Below are 24645 nucleotides of genomic sequence, written 5' to 3' on the forward strand. Positions count from 1 at the left end.
AAATGATTATGGCCACTGGCCAAAGAGCCTAGTACTCTAGACTTTCCAACTAAGGCGCACCACCTTAGGCAAGATACAAAAGAGGACTTGCTCAACTAAAGATCACTCCTTTAGCGAAAGGTACATGTAGTGTCATAAAATTGGGTGAACCCACAATAGTGGAACACTTTTTTGCCAACTTTAACATTGCAATATTCATTTTCAGAAAAAAAAAAACAAAAAAAAAACTTCAGATTCAAACACCTATTAATTCTAAACCATAAGGAATTTGTAGATGATGTGAACTAGTGATTTGTGTCATTTTGTATGTAGATTCTAAAAATATTTTTTTGATAATTTTTGGAAACAATTTGCTTCCATTTTTCTATCTCCCTCGAAAACTAGTTTTTTTTCAAAAAACAACATTTTTAAAGAGTGACACTCACTCCGTATAGCATAACTTTTTTTCTATAATATATATGAGCATTATTCTTTCAAATTTGGTTTTGTAACATCCATATCTAGTGTTTATAATTGGTTTTGTAATGTTATATTCAGTATTTCAATTTTTTATTAATATTTGAAGTTGAGTTAAATGTAGTTTTGACATATGTCCATTTGATATTACATAACTTGTTCTGATTAATTAAGAAAAAAAGGTTTTAAGGACCTAAAACCTTTAACAAAAGAGAGTAAGATAAGACATAAAAAGTCCAGAGATTAAGAACCGCTTACAAAATGACTGGCAAAAAGGCCAGCTAACCAAAAAAGGCAGCAAAGAAACAAGGAAAGAGCTATACAACTATAGTCTTCAGCAGATCCTCCGCCTTCTTCACCATCTGGTCATAGGTGGCCCCAACAGCTTTGAGATCTTCCAGGTCCTTGTTGGGTTTCTTTTCTTTCTTTTTGCCTCTAGTCTGGGTTTTGGGTCCTTGAGCTTCCCCCATACCTTTAGTGTCCAGATCAATTTCCAAGATCTCCTTCTCTTCATCCAGTTTGCTGATGATGGTGTTAGTGTTACTAGTAGATATCTTCAGGATGCTTAAACTCTATTAAGCAATACTCTTCAGGCACTCCTCAATTTTGCTGACTTTATTGGTAGTGTCCGAGATTGTTTATTCATTGGCGTCAGCAAGATTTTTCCTTTCCAACAAATCTTTCTCTATTTTCTCAAATCTAGGGTTGAAGGAATCTCTTATGTTTTCAACTTTTGTGATGGTGTTTTTCAGGTCCTCAATGTAATCCGCCATGGTCTACCCTTCCCCAGTGTTGATGGTTTCCAAAATCTGAATTTTGTTACTGAGTTTTTTATTGTCATCCACAACTTTCTTGTAACCAGTTATAAGCCACTCCATAGTATCCATGAAACCTTGCATACCCTCTAGGGGAGGGTTATGGGGAGAATCAACCTTACCAGGGGTGTCCTGAATAGTAGTTGTGTCTTCAACCCTAAGAGCCTCGCCCATGGTCACCTTCTCCGGGTTCTGTTCAGCTTCCAAGGTCCTTTCCTACTTATAAACCTCCAGCTCCTTAACATTCTCCTCCTTCCTCTTGTGCTTATTTCTGGTCTGGGTGTGAACTTTAGATTTCTTTTTCAGTGACCCTTGAGGGTTCTCCTTCTCTGAGTCTTCAGAAACCTCCTCCTCCGAGGAAAGGCTAATCTGGAGGATTCTACCTTTAGGTTTTCTTCCCTTAGAGGAAGAAGGTCTTGTTTTAATGTGTTTCCTCTTCTTTCCAGTTTCATAATCTGAAACATCCATGCTCTCCTTAGAATCACTCGATGGTTCACTGTCTGTCTCCTCATCCATTGAAAAGGAAGAGTCAGACCCATCCTCCTCGGACTCTACAGAGGGCTGCATGCGGGCAATTTGATTAGCCTTGAGATGGTCGTAAATAAGGACCATTAAGCCTTGGTGCATAGCAGTGTCCCCCATAGGGTTCTCTTTGTAGGCCTTAATAGTGGCATTCATAGAGTAGAGTAGAAAATAAGGAAAATTAACTTTCTCGTCATGCCTAAAATGATTTAGCAAGAAGAAGTGGTAACCATAAACTTTTGTAAACCTACCATCTAATGTAATGTAGCACATTAAAACAAAAAGGACATCCCTCTAGGGTTTAACAAAAGCCCTGGGTGGGTAGTAAGTTTTACTTAACTTCACCAGGCATTTTGTCTCCTTCTCGGTTTCCAGATATCTGTCAATGGCCTCCTTACTGACTTTCCTATCTCTATAGAAGTTGCATCCTTCCCTTTTGAGGCACATGGCTTGGGCAATAAGGTCCTCATCAATTTCAACAATCTGGTCTCCCATTTTCAGCATACTCTTTCTCTAGTTTTTGCAGATAAAAATGGTAATCGTGCCATCCCGTCGGTGGAGTCTCTCCATGAATTTTGAAAAACCACCCTTCTGTAGGATACTCCAGACCTCCTCCTTCTGTTTCCATTCTTTACAGCTGCTTGGTCCATATCGCCTCTTGTTACCACCCATGTTTTCGTTGTTAAGAGCCAAATTTTGAAACTTGCAGAATGATTTAACCAGAAAGCTTATCAGAACTATCAAATTAACCCATAAATCGTGGGAATTGATGAAAAGAGTATTATGATAAATGAGGCTCTCGTTATTATAATTACTTGAAGTACTCTGATTAGACCTTTTAATTATTATTCTGTCCATCAAAAATCTTTGGAGTGATTCTATATCAATCCTTGAAAATGATTAGTCTGACATTTACAGGGAGTACTTGTTCTCCTGCCCACGTAATCATTTCATCCGTGTTAACCACCACTTCAGCATCCCAGTCAACAGAGTCGTTGGCCTCACGGTAGATATGGGATATGTAACATTTTTTAAAAGTCCTGATAAGGTCTTTAGCGGCTTCAATGATATTGTTGATCGACAATGAGGGCTTTGAGGTCCCCTTAAGATATTTAATGATGTTGTTTGAGTCCCCTTCAAGCCATAAGTAAGGGTAATTCTATTTTTTAGCAAGGATTAAACCTTGGAGAGCTGCTATAGCTTCAAATTTATGGTTTGTTTGGCTTCCAATAGGGACATCAACCATTTCCTTGCAAATTCCTTTATCATCTCTAAGGATAGCTCCACAACCTGTAGGACCCAGGTTACCTTTTGCAGCACCATCAAAATTAACTTTGAACCAACCATAAGGGAGGGTTTGCCATATAGCTTCAAGTATTTTATTTTGGTTGGGGTCAGAACTGTCAGCATTCTTCAAATTCCATGAACTTAAAATATTTGATTCCAATGGGTTGTTTGAGAAGCAGGGAGCCTCAATGATCCCAATATTTTCCACAATCGCCCATTTTATTTTCTGGAACATAATGTCTTGATTGAGGGATAGGTCCCTGAAGATATGATTGTTTCTTTCTTTCCATAGTCCCCATAGAATGTGAGGGAGAGATAACTGCCATAGAGATCTCAAGAAGGAGTTAGTCCAATGAAAATTCTAGGAGGAAAACAGTTCACTGATAGTGTTAGGAAATACCCAATCAATGCTAAAACTCTTAAGAAATCTTTCCCAGATTGAGGAAGAATAGGAATAGTGAATGGCCAGGTAGTCCACAGACTCTTCCTCCTGGAGACACAGAGCACATCTATTAGGGAAGGTGAAGCCTCTGCTCTTGAGGTTGTCTAGGGTCAAGATCTTATTTTGAAGGATAGTCTAGTAGAAAAAAATGATTTTGAGGGTAAGACCCTTAATTCAGGCTTTAGACCAATAAGGATTACCATGAGGGATGGAGGAAAGGACACAATACATAGAATAAATAGTTAAAGAACCTTTGGGTTCATGTTTCCAAATAAGACAGTCTTTCTCTTTATTCAACCAGACCAAAGATAGATGAATCTTGAGCTTAGAAAGGCTAAGGTGGATACTTTCAATGTTTTGCCATTTGTTACCAGACCAGTACTCAGCAACTGAGGAACCAAAAGTTTTAATACAGGACGGAGCAAGGGGGGCCCATTCATTGAATTCAATCAAGGGTTTATCAAAAATCCAGGGGTCCTCTCAGAATTTAACTTTCCTTCCATTTCCTACTTTCCAGATCACTCCTTTAGCAATGCTTTCTTTACACTTAGAGGCATGATTCCATATATGGGATCCATTAATACTGAGATCCAAATTTATAAAATAAGAAAGAGAGGAGGATAGAAGAGAGTACTTACTTCACCATATTTTACACCATTCAGTGTCTGGATGGAACATTCTCCAGACCTGTTTGTATAGAAGAGCTTCATTTAAGGTTCAGATTCTCCTCAAGCCCAGACCACCTTTTCTTTTCGGTCTACAAACCTAGTACCAAGCCACCAGAGACATTTTTTTCTTGTCCTCAATCCCAGACCATAGGAATTTTATTTGAATTTTCTCGATAGCATCAGCATAGTTGATTGGAATTCTGAAGAGACTTAGAGCATAGATTGGTATACTTTGAAGAGAGGCTTTAAGTAGTTGGAGCTTTCTAGCCTGACTTAAAAGGGCTCCTTTCCAACCAGCTAGTTTTTTATGAAATTTATCCACTAGAGAGCTCCAAAAAAGATCAGGAGGTGCAGTGCCCATGGGGAGGCCAAGATATGTCACAGGAAGATCAACAATCCTACAATCCAGGATTCTGTTGATTCTCCATTGTCTTCTCTCAGGAGTATTAATGAAAAAAACTTCTCTTTTGACCCAATTAATAAGCTGACCAGAAGCTAAGGCAAACTTACAAAGAGTACTCTTCAAGATTTTAGCTTCAGAGATACTAGATTCCCCCATGATGATAGTATCATCGACAAATTGTTGATGGGAACAAATGAGGTCAGCAGAAGAAGGTTGGAGTCCCTTAAAGGAGCCTTGCAAAACCATATTTTCCATTGACCTTCCAAAAAATTCTGCCATGATGATGAAGACGATGGAAGATATGGGATCCCCTTTCCTTAGTCCTCTAGAAGCTTGGAAGAAGGGGGATGGGGAACCATTGACAAGAACAAGAAAAGAGGCAGAGGTGATAAGCTCGCTCAAGAGGTCAATAAATCTAGTGGAGAAACCAAAAGCCATAAGAACCTTCACTAGAAAAGGCTAGTCAACCCTGTCATAGGCTTTGGAGAGATCAAGCTTGAGGATGAGACCCTACTTCTTTGCTCTAACAAGAGAGTGGATGTTCTCATGGATAGTTATGATAGAGTCAAGAATTTTTCTTCCAGGGACAAAACCATTTTGCTGGTGATTAATCAAAACAGGAAGGACAGATAGAAGTCTGGTTGTGAGAACCTTGGAGATAATCTTATAAAAAGAATTGCATAGACTGATAGGTCTGAACTTGTCCATAGAGTAAGCACCTTGGGTTTTGGGGATGAGAGAAATGAAAGTTCCATTGATTTCTTTCAAAAGTTTTCTAGCCCCAAAAAATTCCTTGACACCGTTGGAGACATCTTTCCCGACAATATCCCAGAAATCTTGATAGAAGAACATGTGGAAACTGTCTGGGCCAGGAGCTTTGTTACCATCAAAGGAGAAAACAACATTTTTTATTTCCAAGGTTGAGGGGATAGAAGAGAGGGAGACATTCATCTGATCATCAATGAGACAAGGGATGTTATGAAGGAAAGAAGTTTGAGCTTCAACATCTAGTCTGTGATCCCTCTTGAGTAGTTCTGAGAAATACCTTTTAGCTTTGATCCTTATTTCTTCCTCCTTGACCAGCTCCCCATTATCCACCTTAAGTTTGGTTATCCTATTAGTTTCTTTATGTTTGATCGTTAACATGTGAAAGAATCTAGTGTTCCTATCTCCTTCCTTAAGTCAAATGCATCTTGATCTTTGCTTCCAGAAAGTTTCCTCTTTAGCAATGATATCATGGTATTTTTTGAGAGTCTCATTTTCATCAGCAATGGACACAGTGCTGAAACCATCCTTCTGAATTTGGTCCTATATTTTCTTAAGGTCTTCTTGGATTTTACCTTTGGCCTTAAAGATATTCCCAAAGATGGATTTATTCCAGGGTCTTATGTTATCCTTTACACTTTTAAGCTTCTTAACAACTTTATACATAGCAGTTCCCTCAACTTGGATACTCCACCATTTCTGCATATTACTTTTGATATCTGGGTGAAGGGTCCACATTTTTTCAAATCTGAAGGGGAAGTTTCTCCTTCTATTAATTGAGTCAGCAATGAAGGTGATAGGAAAGTGATCTGACCCAACCCTAATATGGGCCATCAGAGAACATAAATAATGACTATACCAATCATCAGAGATGAGAGACCTATCAAGACGAACTTGGAAGAGATCATTACCAGTTCTCCTGTTGGTCCAAGTGTAATTGAATCCCTGTATTTCCACATCATTGAGAGCTTGAGAATTAATGAAATCCATAAGGGCCAACTTACATAACTTGTTGTATATGTAACGAAAAATTTATTTATTTATTTTTGTTGGAAAGAGGACATCAATGCCTAGTGCGTAAATATTTTTTAAAATTATTTGGGTGAGGTTTATTATTTTTCCATAAGCACTGAACAAAGAAGTTCATGTTGAGTGAAAACCCTACATTCATAAGAAATAAAATACAAATATCTTAATGAAATTAAATATATTAAAAATTATACTATTTGGAAAGCTTATAATAAGGGGGTAAATACTTAAAAAAACAAAACCTCTAAATTAATCCATTTGACCCCCCAAAAGCTAATCTCAAATTTGTTTTTTATCAGCATTTGATAGATGCAAAGGAGACTCCTTTGCAAGTATGATTTAGAAGTAGAGAGGTTCTATCCAATAAATTTTGATCTAAGAGCCTTTGATATAACTCTCTTCAATTAATTACTTCAAATGGAACCTCTTAAATTTTAAATCATTATATTTTCTACAAAATGTATGATTTTAGCGAAAGTCAGGATGCACAAAAAAGTGGAAACTAGCATTGTGAGTTAACCCAATTGCAACCCTTTGCAATTTTGACTATATTTTAGGTCGTCACCCTAGCGACTGCATTTCCCTACTCAATTGGGACCCCTTTCTCCGTCATCATTGTGAGTTTCCTTATGTTTCAGTCACTATATCACCTTGTGACCTTGTCCAAGCCCCAAAATAGGATAGGATAGGGGCATAGCACCCCTGTCACCCTTGGACAATGATGTGGCACCCCTGTCCTCCCTCTTTGGGTGGCCCTAAAATGGGTCCATCTGATCCTTGACCCTAATTTGCTCCCCGGGACTTAAATTTCTCTGTCAGCCTTCCATGAGATGAATTAATCCTCTGAGGCAAGTATAAAAAGGGATTTAGTCTTCTCATTTGCATAAGCAGAAATAAGGAAAGAATATAGAAGAATAAGTGAAGATAAGTCAAAATTTAGTTAAACAAGTGGAAGGTATCCATTATCGTCATCAAGCATTCAAGTCTTCTTCTTCTTCTTCTTCATGTGTCTTCTTCATCCATCCATTGGAGCAACATCAAAACATTCATTTCTAAGCATGTGTGTGTGTTAGGGTTTTGTCATGTTACATGCCATTTTATGCAACACTTGTGATTACATTCAAGAAGTAAAGCAAACATCATCAAAAAATTGCAGATCTACAAGGTATACATTTCCATTATTTACATTTAAACATTGGCAATTACTTTCTTTCAAGGTTGATTCCTCAATGGGGGTTTGACTAAGGCAAACCCCTATCCACAACCCTCATTCCCTTCTTTTTTGTGCATACATTGCAGGTGCACAACCGTAATTGCAGCTTTAAGGTTCATTTTAAGAGATGCAAAAACCCTTTTCGATGCACAGATTTTTCAAAGGACTGGGTGCAACTTCAACCCGGTGCCAACGCCTTTTCTCTAAATTTGTAGGACAGATCTGTATCAGTCTAAATATCTCAGATCTGAAGTTACAGTGCGATCCTGAATCGGTAGCTCCTTATTTCACCCATTTTGTCTTCATTTTCTACATAGTCAACAAGTCAACTCTTCTACTTTCCAAAGAGGGTAAATTGCATTGCACCCTTGCAATTCACTTAGTATTCAGATCCTTATTCACTCTAGGGTTTGGATCTGATTAATTCAACCCCTCTTTTGAATGTAAAGTATTTCCCAAGTAAAAATCATCCTAGTGATTTCCTTTCTCTCTCCTAGGTGGGTAATCACTAGGGTTCAATTTTCCACTTTACATTTTGGTGAACCCAACATCTTACATACTTTACATTGAACTTATATTTTGCCAAAAAATCTCTTTATTGTCTTAGATCGAAAAATTGCATTGCTTATCAAATTCAATTCTTTCATTGTCTTGTTCAATTTGCAAATCAAATTTACATAATTAAGTGGTTAATTGTCAAAACCCTAATTTTCAAACATCAACTTGAACTTGTGCAAAAATTGGATTTACATTTAATTTTTATATTTTTAACTATTTTCAGACTTGTCTTCTTGCCTAAAATTCAAATTTTCAATTTCCCTTCATTCCCCAAAATTGAAAATTTCAAAATTCAGTGCTTAGGTCCTAAAACCCTAATTTTCAAATTTAATTGGATTTTGTGCAAATTCAAATCAATCTCAACCAATTTTAGTTTTATAAATATTATTTAAGGTGGCACTATCCATTAGGTTTGACCTTTTTCAAAATCGCAATTCAATTTCTTATCTTTTTCAAAACCCTAATAGGGTCCTATTTTGACATTCAAACCTTAATATCACCTATCTAGAGATCTTAAAATCAATCAATTTTTTGGGGTTAGCTCTCAAATCATCATATCTTTCATCCTTGAAAATTTCCAAAAATGTTAGGAGGATCGAGTTCAATTTCAACCCGGTCACTGACTATTTTCCCAAAATTTCGAGAGACTATTATGACTGTATTTAATTGCTTAAATGCAGAAAATTCACTGATTTTGTTGAATTTTGATCCCTCTAAAATAAAAAGAACTTTCCACTTTCAACATTGAATCTTTCAAGGGAACATTAAAAATTAAGTGGTTAATTATAATCTGCCCTAATTGTGTCCATTTTAAATTTTAAATTAAGTGGTATCCCATAGGCCCTAATTTTAAAAATTCAATCTCTTTTAGATAATTTTAAATTTTAAATTAAGAGGTTATATTTTTACATAATTCTAACTTTAAATTTCAATTTCCTAGGAGATTGCATTATTATTCTTTCAATAAATTTGTTCATTTAATTGAATAATCATTTTTCCTAGAATTTTGAATTATTTAGTTATTTTGCAAATTTCAAATTTCAAATTTCAAATTCAAATTTCACAATTTCAAATTTGCATTTCAAATTTTATTTTCCCTCCTTTATTCAATAATCTATGCATGTATGGGGTGAACATTATTATGTTTAAATGACATATTAGTTTCTTGTTTGATCATAAGTGCATATGGAGTTCTTATCTTATTTTGCTAATTCAATTTAAGTTACATTAAAGATGTTCATGATGTTCCCTTTCATGCATATGATGATAATTTAGTTCTCCCTTTCATTCATACCTATGATTTACCCTCTCCCAAAATTGATCTCATTAATAAGGGCACATTGGTTCAAAAAGGGAATATGGATACTTCTTTCAAAGATCTCCCTCCTAAAGATGAATATTTGGAGAATTGTGTTCCTTCTTCTCCTAAAAAGTACCTCCCTCATAAGGATTATTTTGTGCAAGAGGATGATATTATGGCTACTTATCCTAGTGATACCATACCTTCTTTTCATGATCTTCCCTCTAAAGATGAAGCATTAATTACATATGATAGTCCTTTTTCTAATGAGTGTCTTCAACATTAAGATACCTTAGAATAAGAGGATGATATTATTTCTCATCATAATGTTCTCTCTCCCAAAAATAAAGATCCTAACAAAAATCAAATCAATTTCTTTCATGCTCATAGGAAACCAAAAATTCTTCTTGATTATCATGTTGTGCCTTACACATATACTAATGAGGTAGTTGATGAGAACATAAGTGAAGCATCATATGCTTTCTTAGTTCCTAAAATCCTCTCTTCAATTCACTCAAATACACCATCTCCTACCAAAGAATTTCCTAAAGAAGAACACTTAGATGATGATTGGGGGTCCTTAGATTTCACTCCTACCTTTTCTAGAAAGTCTAAGATGCCTGAATTTCATATTCCAAATTTTTCTCTTAACACAGATCTTAAAATTGATTGGGCCTCTTTAAAATTCAATCCAATTCCTCCTAAGAGTGAGCCCTCTTTTGCACATACACATGGATGCAATGGACAAATGATTGAATGTGAGCGACAAAGTCATGAGAAATTACACTTTCCTTTGTCAACATCTTCTTCTCCACTGTCTTGTAAATACACACCTTCTCATTCTAATTTTGAGTTACAACAATAAAATGTGTTGAAAATGTAAATTCCAAATTAATATCTCTTCTTTGTCCTAAATGAAGAAGAAAACGTAAACAACATTCTCAAAATTCTTCTTTTTGTAAATATCATCAAACGCATGGCCATTCTACTAATGAGTGTCAATCTTTGAAAACATAAATACAACATTACATTGATTCAAGCATGTGAAAAATAACATCGGACAATTAATGTCATTTTCATCATGATCATTTAAAATAACATTCAAGTTCCTATTATGTTTCTCCCTACTACTTGACATAGTTAACTTACCTATTGGGGGCTAGCTCCTTGTCATTTATGGTGGTCCAATTTTAGGTACAATCATACTTAGTGAGAAACGTAATAGTCTATTTATTATTGCCTCTATGCTTGAGGGGCAAGAATATTCCTTTTCCTCTTTATAAGGTTTTACTATTTTCTTTATGGCATACATTATTCATAAACTTGATGTCCTTTCTTGCATGGCATTTTCCTTCATAAGAGTGCATGTTTATTCCATGAGTGGGATATTCTCCTTGCTTGAAACGGTACGTCTATTATAAAAAATCTCTCCTCAGAGAACTTTTGTGAATTATCTTATTTCTCTCTCTTTGAAAACTACCTCTTCCATATTGTGTTATTTATAACTTGATGTCCTTTCTTGAATGGAGTTATCCTTCATGGGAGCACATGTATGTTCCTTGGTTAGGATGTATTCCTTGCTTGAAACGGTACATCTCTTATGAGTATTCTCTCTAGAAGTTGTGTAATTATTCTCATTGTCCTACACTTGGGGGTCAATTATCTCTCTCCCTCTCTCTTTCTCTAAGGATCCACTCTTTCCTATGTTGTGGATGGTGTGAGTTTTATTACTTGATGTCATTCCTTGTGTGGAATTGTTGTTGCTCACTCAATGGTTCTCTCTTATACAAGAGGTGTAAGTCCTTGACTAGAATCTCTTTCACACTTGGTAATGTACATCTATAATAAATTCACCCATCCCCATTGGGATAAAACTGAGTCATCCTTCATCAAGAATCCCTTTCACCTAGCACTATGAGGAAGGATTGACATCTTGTTCTCTTGTATGCTTTGTTCTAGAAGATGTTATGTTTGTCTAGGACAACTTCTCTTGTATGCAAATGTCTTTTTAGAAAATATCTCTTCTCCTCCAAGGATATCCTTTACACTTATAGAAAGATATCTCTTTTTCAACTATCTTATCCTTGCTTGAATAGTATTCCCTCTCTTGCTTGGATTTATGACATTGTTTCATGATGGATATCTTCTAGGTGTCGAAGGAAGGTATCCTTGTTCTACTTTCCTTAAGATATCAACATTAAACTATGTTGACATCTTAAGGGAGGGCCACCAACACTACTCTTTTTATATTATATTTCTCTTGTGCATTTTATCCCTTATATAGTGGGTCATTCTCAGAACAAGATGTTGCCAAGTTTTTCCCTTATATAGTGAGTCATTCTCAGAATGATATGTCACCACTTTTCTCTTATATAGTGGGTCATTCTTAGAACAAGATGTCGCCACTTTTCCCTTATACAATGGGTCATTCTTAGAATGAGATGTCGCCACTTTTTTCTTGTATAGTGGATCATTCTCAAAATGAGATGTTGCCACTTTTATTTTATAATGTGGGTCATTCTTAGAACACGATGTCACCACTTTTCTCTTATATAGTGGGTCATTCTTGGAACTAGAGGACAACCTCTTAGAGCGATATGTCACTACTTTCTTGACATTTGTACTATACATCTTATACAGTATGCAGCATACTCGGGCATAGACTCCTATGAGGTGCTTCGAACCTCACTTGCACACATGCGCATGAGCTTGAATGGAACTAACGATGTTCTCACTCTCCTCCCTTACATGGATCATCTAGGGGCTATTTTTCCATGTCCTTTTTTCTCCATGGATCACCTAGTTCTAGGGGCGATATGTCTATGGTTCCTTTAGTTCGCCTTTCATCTCATGGATCACTAAAGTGTGTATTCATTTTCTCTCTCTTCTTTCTCTCATGAACTCATAGTTTTAGTATTGATGGTTTATGGATGATGTCAGCTTTTCTCTTTTATGTGATTATTGGTGTTTATGTTATAGAATTTGTCTTTATGTTTCAATTAGTTATTTGAGACATTTGAGTATCGAGGTCCCTTCGACTAGTTGATTTGTGGTCTTGTGTTTTGGTATTTGTTGTGTCTCTCTTGTGCTTTATCTTTTTCTGTTTGTCTTGTTCTCTTTGTTTTGTGTTCTCTTGCATATGTTTGAGTGAGTTAAGATCCTAAGATTGGGGGCTTTGGTTCCTCAAGATTAGTGATGTCTTATACTCCTTCTGGTATTGCTCTGCATCTCTAATCTTTAGCTCTTTCTTTCTTCTACTTTACTGGTAGTATTGGTGTAAGACATACTCCCACTAAAGTGGGGGATAAATGTAGCGTCATAAAATTGTGACCCTTTGCAATTTTGACTATGTTTTAGGTCCTCACCCTAGAGACTGCATTTCCCTACTCAATTGGGACCCCTTTCTACATCATCATTCCAAGTCTCCTTTTTTTTTAGCCCCTACATCACCTTGTGACCCTATCCAAGCCCCCAAATAGGGTAGGACAGAGCTGTGTCACCCCTGTCCTCCCTCTTTGGGTGGCCCTAAAATGGGTCCCTCCAATCCTTGACCCTAATTTTCTCTTTGGGATTTAAATTTCTCTATGTTGGCCTTCGGTGAGATGAATTAATCCTCTTAGGCAAGTATAAAAAATGATTTAGTCCTCTCATTTACATAAGAAAAAATAAGGCGAGAATATAGAAGAATAAGCGAAGATACGTAAAAATTAGGTAAACAAGTGGAAGGTCTCCATTATCGTCATCAAGCATTCAAGTCTTCAAGAGTTCATTAAATCTTCTACTTCTTTATGTGTCTTCTTCATCCATCCATTGGAGAAAAATTACATTCATTTACAAGCATGTGTGTGTTACAGTTTTGTCATGTTACATGCCATTTCATGCAACAACTGTGATTACATTCAAGAAGCAAAGCAACCATCATCAACAAATTACAGATCTACAAGGTATACATTTCCATTATTTACATTTAAGCATTTGCAATTACTTTCTTTCAAGGTTGATTCCTCAACTAAGGTTTGACTAAGGAAAGGCCGTATTTGCATCTTTGTAGGTATCTTTCAAAGTTTTCAATACTTCATTTATGACTTGTTCACATGTATCATCAAGAACATTCCCTAGAATACTAAAATTTTGTTGTTCTACTTTACCCATTGATTCTTTAGATAGAGTAAACCCTTGTTTATATTGAAATTCACTATTTGAAACTGTTGTAGGTTGATCTTTTTCAATGGTATGTTTTCTTTCTTCCTCCAACACAAGAACATTTCCACTAGTCTCACCAATATACAAATTTTTATTTACATTTTTCAGAGGAACTGATAAGTACTTTACAACCTCCAAAGCAACTTGACTTGCAATATCATCATTTTGTCTAATAACTCATTTGATGTCATTTGAATTTCTGCCCATTGTTAGATTTAGTATCTCATTTTTTCTAAAGCTTGCATTGAGAGTAAGTTGAATCTTTCATCTAGCATCTTCAAACAAAGGACTACAAACTTTATCAATAGCAACAATCCAAATATCATTTTCTTTTAATAGCCTTGCTTCCTTTCTTTGTTTATTCCTCATATAAACTAATAAGGATCGAATCTTGAATATCACATAAATTTTTATTACAGATAATCAAATATCTTACCACTATGTATTCTCAATTACTTCTCTATCTACAGGTTGAGCTTCATCATAGACATCTATAACATAGTTTATAGACTCATTTTCATACATAGAATTAACAAGACTATCCATATTAAAAGACATGGTTCTACCTTTTGTTCCTTCTACTTTTCATCTTTCTTTTGACTTGACTTCTTTTGATCACTTTTCTTCAGTTCAATGACAAATTGGATTCTAGTCTTCTTGGCAGGACGACAACATCCTTTTCTTCAATGTACTCCTTTTTAGTCCTTTTGGTCTTTGCATTGATGACCAATTTCTCCTTTTTTCCTCTTCACCGTTGTTAAAATTAACTTCCTCAACTTCCTGAACATTGAGTTTTCTTTGAGCTTTATCTTTCTTCCTTTGCATCTTTCTCTCACTCGATGCGAATAAAGAAAGAGTTATGAAGGAATTCTATATCACCCGGGGTGATGCAAAAGATGATCTAGTCGATCTCTACCCATAGACATCTACAACTCTGGGCAACCCTATGTCACGATATTTTTTTTCATTATTTTATCTTGTCCCTTCTTGGACCTCTCCTCTCTCAAACTAGCTTCTAGTTCTTCAATAGTTCCAAAGAATAGTTCATTGGGATCCTTATCTAGATTAATAATCTCAGATTTTTTTTATTCAGCCAACCCTATAGAAACTTCATAAGGAAACTCTATAATCCAAATTGATCCTTGGTTCAACAACCATAATATAAAAATTATCTCTATTGACTGAGAAGGTAAATACCTCTTTATATTTAAGACCCAAATCTGGAGCAAACCTATATATTTCCTATATATTTTCTTTAAAGTCAACAAACCATCCACCAATATAGGACTGATTATCGAAACACTTTATGTATAACCCTATCGGCGCTCTGATAGGTGTGGATTTTTCCATAACATAATTTACCCTTCCAAGAAGCTCATTCAAGTACATGAATGCAAAACAAATAATCAAAGAACCAAACTTGAGCAAGTACTTACTCTTTCTTTTTTAGATCCAAATTCTCCATTAACTATCCAAGAATGAATTCGCATAGATCAAATTGTTCTCCACACACAATCATCCAAAAAATAGTGTGAATAAAAATCACAGTCACGGTGCCTTAATTGTTCTAGAATTAAATTTTATACACAAGAACCTTGGATACAAATTTGACTATAGGGTCAACAATATATTCAATTGCCATGGCTCTCCCATACCACTTAGCACCTGTCATCTCAGTTACTATATCATTTTGCTGCAATGATGCCCATCTTGTAAAAGCCATTTAATTTCCTAACGTCCTTCTTTATAATCTTGTAGGGTTTATATAGGTATGTTGTTTGCATGAATTCTACTTAAAATAACCCTTATCCATTTAGAATCATAAGAAAAATTAGGAAAAGCCCTCTGAATGACTAACCCTAACTCGGTGATGTTCTTTTACTCACTTTTGAGAGAGATTCCATTTTTTTTTATATTTTCTCCCAGAGATCATTAAATCTTGCATGGCTCACCTCTCTAGTTTGAATGTAAGATTGAACATCCTTTGTATATAAATAGTGAATTTACACACTTGAAAATGCACCTTCCTTATCCTTTACTGTTGCAACAAATGGTTATGACTTAAACATTGATCATGGCTTGAGATCGGCATCGACAACAACCAAAATCGACATCATATCTATAACTAGGATTTGCTTCTTTTAAAAAAAAAGTGTACACTAACACTTATTCACACTAAAGCTATCCAAATTATCAAGTTGCAAGTGATCAAATAAGCCCAAAAAACCAATATATTCATTTTGTTGATGTATTGTCTATCATAAATGCACAAAACCCGAAAAGTTAATAAATGACTTATGGCAACTACAGACCTAACAAAGCATTCAAAAATCACTAGAAATTCCTTTTTGAGCACTACAATGCTAAAAACACTCTTCAACATCAAACAAAATAGGGGTTCATATGATATTTCTTCAAATCTCCCCCTTAGACCTTTTTGTCTGATTAGTTTCCAAAAGAGGGCTCAACATCTTGAATAGGTGTAGATCCATTTTCAACCTTTTCTTTAGTCTTGTCATCTGATTTCTTTACCCAAGTCATATTAATTTTCTATCTTTCCTGATTGGTATCAATTTTATTTGTCAGACCATTAGATTTATGTGCTTTTCTTTTGTAATGTGACCCTTCTTGTTACAATTATAGCATACCGAACCTCTCTAAGACTTTCCACCATCCATTTTATTATATTTGAACCTTTTGTTTGACCTAGATTCACTAGATTTGTGTCCATATGTATTGCAATCAAAGCATACTCAATTGAAGGAATGAGAATGATTCCAATTGATGTATTCATTCTTCATCATCCTACTTCAACATTCAGTGGCCCTATGCCCAACCTTATTTCAAGAGTAGCATCTTATGTTAATTGATTGATTTCTAATATGACTTCTACATTCACTAGCTCTATGGGCAAATATATTACTCTAAAAATAAATTTCCATTAAAACAATACCTTGATCCAGTCTAAGAGAATATTTTTTCATTCTTCTTGTTGTTTTTCGGACTAGAATGAAACTAGCATCCTCAACCTTCTATTTTCCTTTGGTATTTTTGCCTTTCTCATAACCAAGTCCATCCTTGTTATTATTATTATTTTGAGCACCAGGTATAGTATCGATCATTTCGCTTCCTCCTTTCAGCTTTAAACCTTTATCAATTTGCTCCTTCACCTCCTTCAATTCCTTCCTTAGTTTATTCAATTCCTTTTCAAGTCTCGAATATTTCTCTATTTTGTTGTTCATTTTTGTATCAATATCATCCATCACTTTTTTTCCTTTATCAAGAAGCTTTCCTAAATAGGCAATTTTGCCTTTATCCTTTTTCCATATGAATCCACTCTCATCCAGATTGGTCAAAGTGGATCTCAAATCTCTTTCCATATCAACAACACCTTTAGTCTCTAAGTTATGACAATTCTTAGTATCCATATCAGTGATTGAAAAAAAAAGGTTTTCAAACCCTAAACCTACCTCAGTAGTTAAAAGTTGTTTCTTCAGGAACTAATGCTTTGATACCTATTGTTCAACACTACATGATGTTGAGAGGGGGAGTGAATCAGCATGAACTAAAATATGATAAATTTAAGATGCTTGAAATACACCATTAATTCATAGTATATGCTGGAAAGTAAATGGAAGAAATAGTAAATGCATGTACACAAGAACAACAAATTTTTATGTGGAAAACCTAAACTGGGAAAAACCATGTTGATAATCTAACTCAGAATATATATATCAACTATTTACAATGATTATGGCCATCTGCCAAAGAGATTACTACTTCAAACTTTCTAACTAAGGTGCACAACCTTAGGAAAGATACAAAACAAGACTTGCTCAACTGAAGGTCACTTCTTCATGGAAAGGTACACAATAATTGTCTAGATACAATATGAAATATAATCTGAATTGTAATGGAAAAAAACACCTAACAAATGAAAATAACAGTTCGTAGTTTAAGCACTGATCTGAATCATCTAATATATCTCTATATCTTTAATCACCTTCAGGTTCACACCACTCTCACACTATATGTCTTCTTATCACAACATCATTGTACATTCCTATTACACCAATTGTATGTATCATGAGGTTGGCTAAGAAAAGATGTAACGTGTGAATTACCATTAGACTAAAAAAAATCAATTCCACCAATCTGAAATGCAAAAAATGTGTAAACTAAAGACTTCATGAACTACAAGAGATCTATCCATTTTGTATGCTACCAAATATGTGCAAACACCTTTAAGGGATATGTATCTATAAACTAACCCTTAATCAAGACCAAAATATAATCACCATGTATTTTGAAAACACATCAAGCTTATCTTACTCAACATTCTGAATCACACTAGATATAATATGATCATCCAGATAATATCTAACCCATATATACATAAACTATACATAATAAAACCAAGTTGAGTGATACTAGACTACTTCCAAACTTGAGAGTTGACATTAGTGATAAGGTGAGGGTATATTGCAACAAAGTATTTCATAAGTAATAGGGTTGCATCCTTCCAAAAATTGGGGAGGTCCTCTCTATTATACCTTCTGTTCAACCTCAAAACCCATTTTTTGAGCTTGAAAAATATCTTAAATTCATCCTTATGGGATTCTTTTGGTTTTTAAAAAAAATTATTCCCTCTTGTGTTAAACCAATGATAGCAACGATCATGTTTGGTGAGATTTTGAAAGTAACTCCCCCAATTTTCACATCACCTTTTTCCCATGACTGAGAATTCTTTTTGAGAGCTTAGGATCAAAACCCTACATGTCTTCCACATAGCTTTCAAAGTTCCCCTTGACCACTTTCTATCATAACTTGACATTATTTTTAAAATCATCACAACTATCTAGTTCAGTTTCTATGAGGTCAGCTCCCATCATTATCATTGAGAGATTAGAAGTAAAAACTAGGTGGGGAGAGTAAAAAATAGTAGTATGAAGAAAATATCACTTCCAAGGGTTGGGTAAAGTGACACTATTGCTTGAAAGAGATGTCTTCCACCAATACAATAAAGGACTAGAAAAAAGGGCGGTGATAGTAATAAAAAATGCAATCCTTGGATTATACTCCATCATGAGTCTTTATGTCCTCAAAGATAGCAACACAAACCATATTTTCTATATCATATATACCTGTCCATATTTTCATATGATTGAAAAATGGGCCCAATGAGGTAAGGCTATTTGCAACTTTATTTCCTTCCCTCTTTATATGATAAACATGTACGTGGTTCATCCCACAAATAAGGTCCCAATATTTGGCAACAAGGCTTTCACACTTCTAGTCGGGTTTGGCTTCACTTTTTAGCATTAAGATAGTATTTTTTAAATTAGCTTTTGTATCATCCTAAAATGTACTCTCTTACAATTTAGACCATGTTTAGGGCTCTCACCTTACCACATGTATCTCCACATTTGACAAAGAACTATTTATGCCCCCACCATCCCTTATTGGTCCCTTAATCTTGGTCCAATTATGGGGTACGACTAGGGTGTTGGTCCTCACTAGGACCATGGCGCAATGCCATGGTCCTCCCTAATTGGAGCCCATTTTTGAACCATTTTCCCTATCCAAATTTTGGGCAAGAATCCCCCCTATGTCGTCCTATGTAAGAAAATTAATATAATTAACAAGGAGCAAGTGCATAGGGAGGTCTTCCCCTCTCATTTGGACACAAGAGGCGTAAGTGGATAATTGGGATAATCATTTTAAATTCCCTTTAAGCATATAAATTATTCTTTTATCATTCCACACATCATAAAATTGGACCCTTTACCCTAAGTGTACCCCTTTTTATTCCTCCAATTAATTAATTCATCAAAAGCCCTAATCATGTCCTGTTTTCAACCTTCAAGGCCTGATTTCACATATCTAAACATCTTTAATCATCAATACAATTTGGGGATCACCTTATAATTACAATACCTTGCATCCCTAAAAAATGGAAAAAAATTGGTTGAACTGATGTGAACCGCATTGGTTCCTACTTTTTCTCCTTTAATTTGGGGATCATGATTTGGTGGTATTATAATGTTCAAACCCAACTTGGTGTCAAAATATATCATTTCTTAGTCGATCTACAATAAAATAAAACAATGTTAGGGTTTTGTACATATAGCCTTTCCTTTCCTCATTTGAAGGATCAACAATCCATCATCCAACGAACCCAATCCATAAGAAAGAAATGAAAGGAGCCTCTTGTGAAGTACAAGTCTAGGTCATGTGAAGTCTTCTCAAGCGTTCGTCAATTCTACATCAACCATTTTCATTCAATCATTGTGGAGAAACTTTACATCATTCATTTGCAAGCATATGTGTTTGTTAAGGTTTTGGTTGTTAGTCCCAACCAGTGCTGGGAAGGGAGGGGTGAATCAACACTTGATCATTTTTTCATAATTAATACTTTTAACTCTAATCTACATTTATTGAATATTCATCAATATACTTAATCACTAACATATAATATGCATGCATGAAAAGTTGACAGTGACAACAAGATATATCTTGTGGAAACCCAAATGGGAGAAAACCAAGGTGTGAGTAGAAACTCACAAAATTTGTACTCTTCTGGAGTACGCCTAGTGAGGAGCCATCCCTGTTAGGAGATTACAAAGACACTTGTTAGGTGCCACCTAGTTAAGGGATTTTGTTTAAGGTTGGTTAGTGCCTTTATCTTGTTAAAGGTAGTCTGATTAAAGGACTTAAGAACATCAATTAAGATGTCACCTGGTTAAGGGATTTTACAAAAGGGACCTGTTAAATTCCACTAGGTTAAGTGATTTAAGTTGCAATGGTTATAAATCAATAAATGGATGACCTGTTGACTTAGCTATTGATAGCTTGATTAGATTACAAAGAGAATCACACTCTATCCACACCAGTTGTGCCTTCTCTATACAACACTAGTTTTCTTCTTCAGCTCTGCAGTCTGCCGTTCCTATGACCTTCAACTCTGTACTCTATCGGTCCTCTAGCCTTCAACTTTGTACTCTCTCAGATCTTTGTCTCTCATCTCTGCACTCAGCTGGTCTACCTCAAACACCCTATGCTTTGCTAAATCCTTTTAGCACTTCCTCTCACTCTGCTCTTCACTTTGGATCGCCTTCTGCAAGATCTCCTTTTTGCAAATTTTACAATCAAGTCTTTCTGAATGAACTCAAAAACAATTTATACATTTTCTGCCAACACCTTCAGGTGTTCCCTCTATCAAAGCAATCACATATTTCAAAATATTTCAAAATTAAAAATCTCCCACTCTTTCTCTGCATGCCCTGCAACAATTCCACCAACTGTCCAACTAATTCTACCACCACATCCCCTAAAAATAGTAACTTTTGGGTCGAGTTCAGTCATTAAGGTGAGAACCAAAAAAGTTGTAGGTAATCATGGCTTGATTGCATGATAACTGAAGTTGACCTCACCGACTTATGATTTGGCATAGACACAAGCTCACCAAACTCACCAACTCACCTTTTCCCACCATAACTAAATAAATGATCACCACTCTGAGATTTATGGTGATCACTTATCTTCTTTTTGTCATACGGGTGTACTGGTAAGTCACAGCACTTGTATAAGACAAGTTCATCCATTGATTGCCGGTTTGCGGTCCTACCATCAAGTCTCTTTCTATGTTTGCCAATGAGGTTCTGATTTGTTTACAACCTCAGGCCTTCTTGCCTAATTCACCTTTTGTGACTTCATCATCATCAGAATGGCCTCAACACCGATCTTCTTGAGTGACAAACTGGTTAGCTTAATCTGTCCTCCCTTGAGCTGATTGAACTTTGGCCATCTGTCTCTTATGCTATTTTCATGTGTTTACAAGTGTTCACCTTTTCTTGCTGAAATACACCACTCTACTGATACCACTTCACTTGTTAGTGTTAGACATCAATGACAAATCTTAGTTCATATATTAGTTCTCAAGATTTACCAGTTTTGTCAATACCAACAATCTCCCCCTTTGGCATTGATGGAAACACTTCAGAATCTGTCTCATCAATTTCATTTCAGTACCACTCATTACTTCTTCCCTGAGTAATGAATATCTCCCCCTAACACTACTAAAACATTGTTTCAACAACTTGCAACTTCAGCTTAACCACTACTTACCAATGCTTAAAATATTATAATCATATCTCACCCTTTGAAAACAATGCCAAAAATTCATTTCATACACTTACAAGACCACTCCCCCTAACCGAAGTAGTCCACATTTATCAATCTAGTCTTAGAAAAAAATTGAAATCATACCAAATTGATATAGAGCCCTTTTTGCTTACTTTACTGCAGGTAGGGGCACACCCCCAACCTACCTCTGAGATATTCAAAGGTGTCCTTCTATAGTGGGTTGGTGAAGATATCGACCACCTACTCTTTTGTTGGGATATACTCCAACATCACTTCCTTTTCCTGAACTTGTTCCCTTAGATAGTGATATTTGATAGCTATATGCTTCATTTTGGAATGCATTACCGGATTCTTGGATATGTCAATGGCACTAGTGTTGTCACAATGAATCACTACTAGTCCAATCACCTTTTCTTCGATACCTTCCAACAATTGCTTGATCCAAACTATCTATGTGTAGTTGATTGCAGCAGCTACATACTCGGCCTCGACTGTAGATTGAGATATGCAATTTTGTTTCTTCCTTTTCCAAGATACAATCCTATCTCCAAGAAAGAATGCACCTCCACTAGTGCTCTTTCTATAATCAATGTTCCCTGCCCACTAAAGAAACTTAATTGAAGTCTCCCTTATGTGGATACCAGAGACCATACTCATTAATTTCCTTGAGGTATCTAAATATTCTCTTGACCTCCACCATGTGAGTCTCTTTCGGATTTGTTGAGAATCTAGCAACGAAGCCAACAACTTGTGCTATGTTTGGTCAACTATGGACTGCATACTACAACTTACCAATCATGGACCGGTAAAGTGTCTCATTAACTTCTTCAGCTTCATCATATTTAGAGAGCTTGCAACCTATACCATTCGAGTTCCAATAGATTTGGAATCTTCCATTCCAAAAGTTTTCAGAATTTCCCTTATGTACTTAGTCTAATTGATGAAAATGCCATTCTTTAGCTATGAGACTTGTAGGCCAATAATAAACTTTATCTCACCAATCATGGACATCTCAAATTCTTGGTTCATTTTTTTTGCAAAGCTTCTGATCATCCAATCTTCTCCTCCAAAAATGATGTCATCTACAATGATCTCAGCAATTAGATGTTTTCTTTCAGTGCCACTCTTCAGATACAGGTTATTGTTATCATTGGTTCTTTTAAAACCTATGCTTAGCAGATATGAGTCTAGCCTCTCATACCAAGCTCTTGGTGTTTGTTTCAGCCCATATAGAGCCTTCTGCAACCTCCATACCATATTTCTTTCATATTCAGATGTAAACCCTTCTGGTTGCTCTATGTATAATTCTTCCTCTAACACACCATTTAAGAATGCCAATTTGATACCCATTTGATAAACTTTAAAAATTTTGTAAGCAGCATAGGCCAGCAAAATTTTGACCCCTTCCAGCTTGGCCACTAGTGAAAAGGTTTCTCCATAGTCCAAACCTTCTTCTTGAGCATAGCCCTTATAGACTAATCTTGCATTGTTTCTTATCACTTTACCAGTTTCATCCGTTTTATTTATGAAGACCCACTTAGTGCTTATCACATTTTTGTTTTCTGGTCTGGGCACTAGAGTCCATGTATCATTTTTCTCAATTTGCTCCAGTTCTTCTTCCATGGATTTGACCCAATCATCATCTCTTAGAGCCTCCTTTGATGTTTTGGGCTCAAATATGGAGAGCATAAAATCATTCTCTCTTGTTCTTCTTCTGGTTAGAACTCTTGCATCTTTGTCATCAATGATATTTTCTACAGAGTGATTGTTTCTAACATACTTAGCCAATACCGGTTCACTTCTTGGAGCTTCTTCTACCAATTATGTAGGTTCTACTTCATAGGCTTCTACATTTGCCACTTCAATGGGAGCTTTTTTAGTAGGTTCCATCGGTACATTGTACTTGAACCCTTTATATTTCTTTGGTTCACTATTACTATCCTATTCATTTTTCTCAGAGTACTCATCTACTCTGACATTTGCACTTTCTACAATCTTACCGGTCCTTTTGTTCAAACATTGGTATGCCTTACTCTTTGTGGAGTAACTTAAGAAGGTCCCTTCATCACTCTTGGGATAAAATTTTCCAGTATACTCATCCCTCTTGATATAGCATCTACTTCCAAATACTTTGAAATAACAAACATTAGGTGAATATCCACACCATAATTCATAGGGAGTTTTATTTGTCCCTTTCTTTACCTAAATCTGGTTCAAGGTGTATACAGTAGTTCTTATTGCTTCTCTCCAAAAAATATGTGGAATGTCCTTCTGTATCATCAGATTCCTTGCACAATCAATAAGAGTTTTGTTTCTTCTTTCAACAACCCCATTCTGCTAAGGTGTTCTGGGTGCAGACATTTGTCTCATAATCCCCTGTTCCTCGCAGTAATTCATGAACTCTTAAGAGGTGAACTCTCCTCCTCTATCTGATCTTAGACACTTTAGATTCTTACTAGTTCCTATTTCTACTTGAGCCTTAAATACTTTAAACATGTGAAAGGATTCTGATTTTTCCTTCAAGAAGACAACCCATATCATTCTTGAGAAGTCATCCACAAACAACATAAAATATTGATCTCCATAGAAACTCTTGGTTCTGATGGGACTGCACAGGTCTGTATGAACTAGGTCCAGCACATTTTCAGATGAAAAATATTTGTTGCTGAAACTTGACCCATTCAACTTTCCTAGTTGACACTCTTTCCACATAGCATTTTCAGGTTTTACTTTTTAGGCATACCTCTGACAGACTTTGTCTTACTTACTTTTGCTATGCTATCAAAGTTAAAATGACAAAGTCTTTTGTGCCACAACCAAGTGTCTTCTACCTTATACA

This window comes from Cryptomeria japonica, chromosome 10 (genome assembly GCF_030272615.1).
Source record: "Cryptomeria japonica chromosome 10, Sugi_1.0, whole genome shotgun sequence".
In the NCBI taxonomy this organism is placed as follows: Eukaryota; Viridiplantae; Streptophyta; class Pinopsida; order Cupressales; family Cupressaceae; genus Cryptomeria; species Cryptomeria japonica.